We start from the raw sequence: 6,000 nt of genomic DNA on the forward strand, positions 1-6,000 counted from the left end.
CCACTGAAAACCAGTATTGCATTACTTCGACTTTCAGCAGTGGTGTAACGAAAGCCTGCGTGGAGTGCAGATTCAGATGAATTCCAGATTCCCAGTGAATGAATGGAACATCCTGTAGTGGAGATTACAATGATTTCTGAAGGCTGGGTTGTGTGCACAGGAAAATGAGGAGCAAAACAGGTTGAGTGGATAGCCAATTGAACAGCACGACTGCGAACATGAACAGGCCTCTGAAAACCAGCATTGTTTTACTTGGACATTCACAAGTGGTGTAAGATAAATCTGCAGGTAGTGGAGATTCAGTTGAATTCCAGATTCGCAGTGAATGAATGGAACATTCTGTACTGGAGATTGCAATGATTTCTCAAGTCTGGATTGTTTGGACATGAAAATGAAGAGCTGACCACAGTTGTGTGGATACCCAGTAAAAAGCAGGGCTTAGAGTGTGAACAGACCGCTGAGAACCAGCATTGTGTTACTTGGACATTCATAAGTGGTGTAATGAAAGCCTACCTGGAGTGCAGATTCAGATGAATTCCAGATTGGCAGTGAATGAATGGAACATTCTGTACTGGCGATTCCAATGATTTCTGAAGTCTGATATTGTGGAAAAGAAAATGAAAGGCTGACCAGGTTTGAGTGGCTAGACAATTGCACAGCACACTGCGAGTGTGAAAAGGCGGCTGAAAACCAGCATTGGATTACTTGGTCATTCACCAGTGCTGTAATGAAAACCTGCCTGGAGCGGAGAGTCAGATGAATTGCAGAATCGCAGTGAATGAACGGAACAGTCTGTAGTGGAGATCCCAATGATTTCTGAAGGCTGGTTTGTGTGGAGAGGAAAATGAAGAGCTGACCAATATTGAGTGGATAGCCCATTGAACAGCACTTCTGCGAGTTGAACATGCCTCTGAAAACCAGTATTGAGTTACTTGGACATTCACCAGTGGCGTAACGAAAACCTGCCGGGAGTGGAGGTTCAGATGAATTCCAGATTCGCAGTGAATGAATGGAACATTCTCTAGTGGTGATTCCAATGATTTCTGAAGGCTGGGTTTTGTGGACACGAAAATGTAGAGCTGAACAGGGTGGAGTGGATAGCCAAATGAACAGCACGTCTCTTAGTATGAACAGGCCACTGAAAACCAGCATTGGCTTACTTGGACATTCACAAGTGGTGTAACGATAACCCGCCGGGAGTTGAGAGTCAGATGAATTTAAGATTCGCAGTGAATGAACGGAACATTCTGTGGAGGAGATACCAATTATTTCTGAAGGTTGGGTTATGAGGACAGGAAAATGTAGAGCTGAATAGGGTTGGGTGGATAGCAAATTGAACAGCACGGCTGTGTGTGTTAGCAGGCGGCTTAAAACCAGCATTGTCTTCCTTGGACATTTACCAGTGGTGTCACGAAAACCTTCCAGGAGTGGAGACTCTGATGAATTCCAGATTCGCGTGATTGAATGGAACATTCTGTAGTGGTGATTGCCAACATTTAGAAATCTGGATAGTCTGGACAGGATATTGAAGAGCTGACCGATATTGAGTGGATAGCCAATGAACAGCACGGTTTCGAGTGTGAACAGACCACTAAGAAGCAGCATTGCATTACTTGGACATTCATCAGTGGTGTAACGAAAGCCTTCCTGGAATGCAGATTCAGATTATTTCCAGATTCACAGTGAATGAATGGAAATTTCTGTAGTAGAGATTCCAATGATTTCTGAACGCTGGGTTGTGTGGACAGGAAAATGAAGAAGAGCTGACTAGGTTTGACTGGATTGCCAATTGAACAGCAAGGCTGTGAGTGTGAACAGCCGCTGAAAACCAGCATTGGATTACCTGGTCATTCACCAGTGTTGTTAGGAAAATCTGCCTGGTGTGGAGAGTCAGAGGAATTCCAGATTCGCAGGGAACGAATGGAACATTCTGAAGTGGAGATAAGAATGATTTCTGAAGGCTCGGTGTGTGGAAGGAAAATCAAGAGCTAACCAGCGTTCACTGGATAGCCAATTGAACAGCACGGCTGCGAGTGTTAACACGCAGCTGAAACCAGCCTTGGGTTGCTTGGACATTCACCAGTGGTGAAACGAAAACCTGCTGGGAGTGGAGAACAAGATGAATTCAAGATTCGCGTGAATGAATGAAACATTCTGTAGTGTAGATTGCAATGGTTTCTGAGGTTTGTATTGTCTGAACTGGAAAAAGAAGAACTCACCAGTGTTGAGTCGCTAGACCGTGAACAGCACGGGTTCGAGTGTGAATAGACCGCTGAAAACCATCATTGCGTTACTTGAACATTCAGCAGTGGTGCAATGAAAACCTGCCGGGAGTGGAGATTCAGATGAATTCCAGATTCGCAGTGAATGAATGGAACATTCTCTAGTGGTGATTCCAATGATTTCTGAAGGCTGGGTTTTGTGGACACGAAAATGTAGAGCTGAACAGGGTGGAATGGATAGCCAAATGAACAGCACGTCTCGTAGTAAGAACAGGCCACTGAAAACCAGCTTTGGCTTAATTGGACATTCACAAGTGGTGTAACGAAAACCTGACGGGAGTTGAGAATTAGATGAATTTCAGATTTGCAGTCAATGAATGGAACATTCTGTGGAGGAGATACCAATTGTTTCTGAAGTTTGGGTTATGTGGACAGGAAAATGGAGCTGAAGAGGGTTGAGTGGATAGCAAATTGAACAGCACGGCTGAGAGTATGAGCAGGCCACTTAAAACCAGCATTGGCTTACTTGGATATTTACCAGTGGTGTCACGAAAACCTGCCGGGAGTGGAGATTTAGATGAATTCCAGATTCGCTGTGAATGAATGGAACATTCTGTAGTGGAGATAACAATGATTTCTCCAGTCTCTGTGGTGTGGACAGGAAAATGTAGAGCTGGCCAGGGTTGAGTGGATAGCCAATTGAACAGCACCACTGCGCTTGTGAAGAAAACACTTAAAACATTGGGTTACTTGGACATTCAACAGTGGTGTAACGAAAACCTGCCGGGAGTGGAGGTTCAGAGGAATTCCAGATTCGCAGTGAATGAATGGAACATTCTCTAGTGGAGATTCCAATGATTTCTGAAGGCTGGGTCGTGTGGAAGGAAAATCAAGAACTAATCAGGATTTAGTGGAAAGCCAATTGTATAGCATGGCTGCGAGTGTGAACATGCAGCTGAAAACCAGCATTGGGTTACTTGGACATTCATCAGTGGTGTAAGGAAAACCTGCATGGAGTGGAGAGTCAGTTGAATTCCACATTCGCAGTGAATGAATGGAACATTCTGTAGAGGAGATTCCAATGATTTCTGAAGCCTGTGTTGTGTGGACAGGAAAATGAAGAGCTGACCAGGCTTGAATCGATAGCCAAGTAAACAGCAGGGCTGCGAATATGAACAGGCCGCTGAAAACCAGCATTGGGTTACTTGGACATTCAACAGTGGTGTAATGAAAACCTGCGTGGAGTTGAGAGTCAGATGAATTCCAGATTCGCAGTGAATGAATGGAACATTCTGTAGTGGAGATAACAAAGATTTCTGAAGGCTGGTAGTGTGGTGGGACAATGAAGAGCTGAACAGGGTGGAGTGAATTGTCAATTAAACAGCACGGCTGCGAGTATGAACAGGCCTCTGAAAACCAGCATTGGCTTACTTGGACATTCACAAGTGGTGTAATGTTAACCAGGCGGGAGTGGAGAATCAGATAAACTCCAGACTCGCAGTGAATGAATGGAACATTCTGTAGTGGAGATTGCAATGATTTCTGAAATCTGGATTGTGGGGACACGAAAATGAAGAGCTGACCAGTGTTGAGTGGATAGCCTGTAAAAAGCCTCGGCTTCGAATGTGAACAGACCACTGAAAACCAGTATTGCATTACTTCGACTTTCAGCAGTGGTGTAACGAAAGCCTGCGTGGAGTGCAGATTCAGATGAATTCCAGATTCCCAGTGAATGAATGGAACATCCTGTAGTGGAGATTACAATGATTTCTGAAGGCTGGGTTGTGTGCACAGGAAAATGAGGAGCAAAACAGGTTGAGTGGATAGCCAATTGAACAGCACGACTGCGAACATGAACAGGCCTCTGAAAACCAGCATTGTTTTACTTGGACATTCACAAGTGGTGTAAGATAAATCTGCAGGTAGTGGAGATTCAGTTGAATTCCAGATTCGCAGTGAATGAATGGAACATTCTGTACTGGAGATTGCAATGATTTCTCAAGTCTGGATTGTTTGGACATGAAAATGAAGAGCTGACCACAGTTGTGTGGATACCCAGTAAAAAGCAGGGCTTAGAGTGTGAACAGACCGCTGAGAACCAGCATTGTGTTACTTGGACATTCATAAGTGGTGTAATGAAAGCCTACCTGGAGTGCAGATTCAGATGAATTCCAGATTGGCAGTGAATGAATGGAACATTCTGTACTGGCGATTCCAATGATTTCTGAAGTCTGATATTGTGGAAAAGAAAATGAAAGGCTGACCAGGTTTGAGTGGCTAGACAATTGCACAGCACACTGCGAGTGTGAAAAGGCGGCTGAAAACCAGCATTGGATTACTTGGTCATTCACCAGTGCTGTAATGAAAACCTGCCTGGAGCGGAGAGTCAGATGAATTGCAGAATCGCAGTGAATGAACGGAACAGTCTGTAGTGGAGATCCCAATGATTTCTGAAGGCTGGTTTGTGTGGAGAGGAAAATGAAGAGCTGACCAATATTGAGTGGATAGCCCATTGAACAGCACTTCTGCGAGTTGAACATGCCTCTGAAAACCAGTATTGAGTTACTTGGACATTCACCAGTGGCGTAACGAAAACCTGCCGGGAGTGGAGGTTCAGATGAATTCCAGATTCGCAGTGAATGAATGGAACATTCTCTAGTGGTGATTCCAATGATTTCTGAAGGCTGGGTTTTGTGGACACGAAAATGTAGAGCTGAACAGGGTGGAGTGGATAGCCAAATGAACAGCACGTCTCTTAGTATGAACAGGCCACTGAAAACCAGCATTGGCTTACTTGGACATTCACAAGTGGTGTAACGATAACCCGCCGGGAGTTGAGAGTCAGATGAATTTAAGATTCGCAGTGAATGAACGGAACATTCTGTGGAGGAGATACCAATTATTTCTGAAGGTTGGGTTATGAGGACAGGAAAATGTAGAGCTGAATAGGGTTGGGTGGATAGCAAATTGAACAGCACGGCTGTGTGTGTTAGCAGGCGGCTTAAAACCAGCATTGTCTTCCTTGGACATTTACCAGTGGTGTCACGAAAACCTTCCAGGAGTGGAGACTCTGATGAATTCCAGATTCGCTTGATTGAATGGAACATTCTGTAGTGGTGATTGCCAACATTTAGAAATCTGGATAGTCTGGACAGGATATTGAAGAGCTGACCGATATTGAGTGGATAGCCAATGAACAGCACGGTTTCGAGTGTGAACAGACCACTAAGAAGCAGCATTGCATTACTTGGACATTCATCAGTGGTGTAACGAAAGCCTTCCTGGAATGCAGATTCAGATTATTTCCAGATTCACAGTGAATGAATGGAAATTTCTGTAGTAGAGATTCCAATGATTTCTGAACGCTGGGTTGTGTGGACAGGAAAATGAAGAAGAGCTGACTAGGTTTGACTGGATTGCCAATTGAACAGCAAGGCTGTGAGTGTGAACAGCCGCTGAAAACCAGCATTGGATTACCTGGTCATTCACCAGTGTTGTTAGGAAAATCTGCCTGGTGTGGAGAGTCAGAGGAATTCCAGATTCGCAGGGAACGAATGGAACATTCTGAAGTGGAGATAAGAATGATTTCTGAAGGCTCGGTGTGTGGAAGGAAAATCAAGAGCTAACCAGCGTTCACTGGATAGCCAATTGAACAGCACGGCTGCGAGTGTTAACACGCAGCTGAAACCAGCCTTGGGTTGCTTGGACATTCACCAGTGGTGAAACGAAAACCTGCTGGGAGTGGAGAACAAGATGAATTCAAGATTCGCGTGAATGA

The sequence above is a fragment of the Sorex fumeus genome, unplaced genomic scaffold, assembly GCF_029834395.1.
Source record: "Sorex fumeus unplaced genomic scaffold, SorFum_2.1 ptg000139l, whole genome shotgun sequence".
In the NCBI taxonomy this organism is placed as follows: domain Eukaryota; kingdom Metazoa; phylum Chordata; class Mammalia; order Eulipotyphla; family Soricidae; genus Sorex; species Sorex fumeus.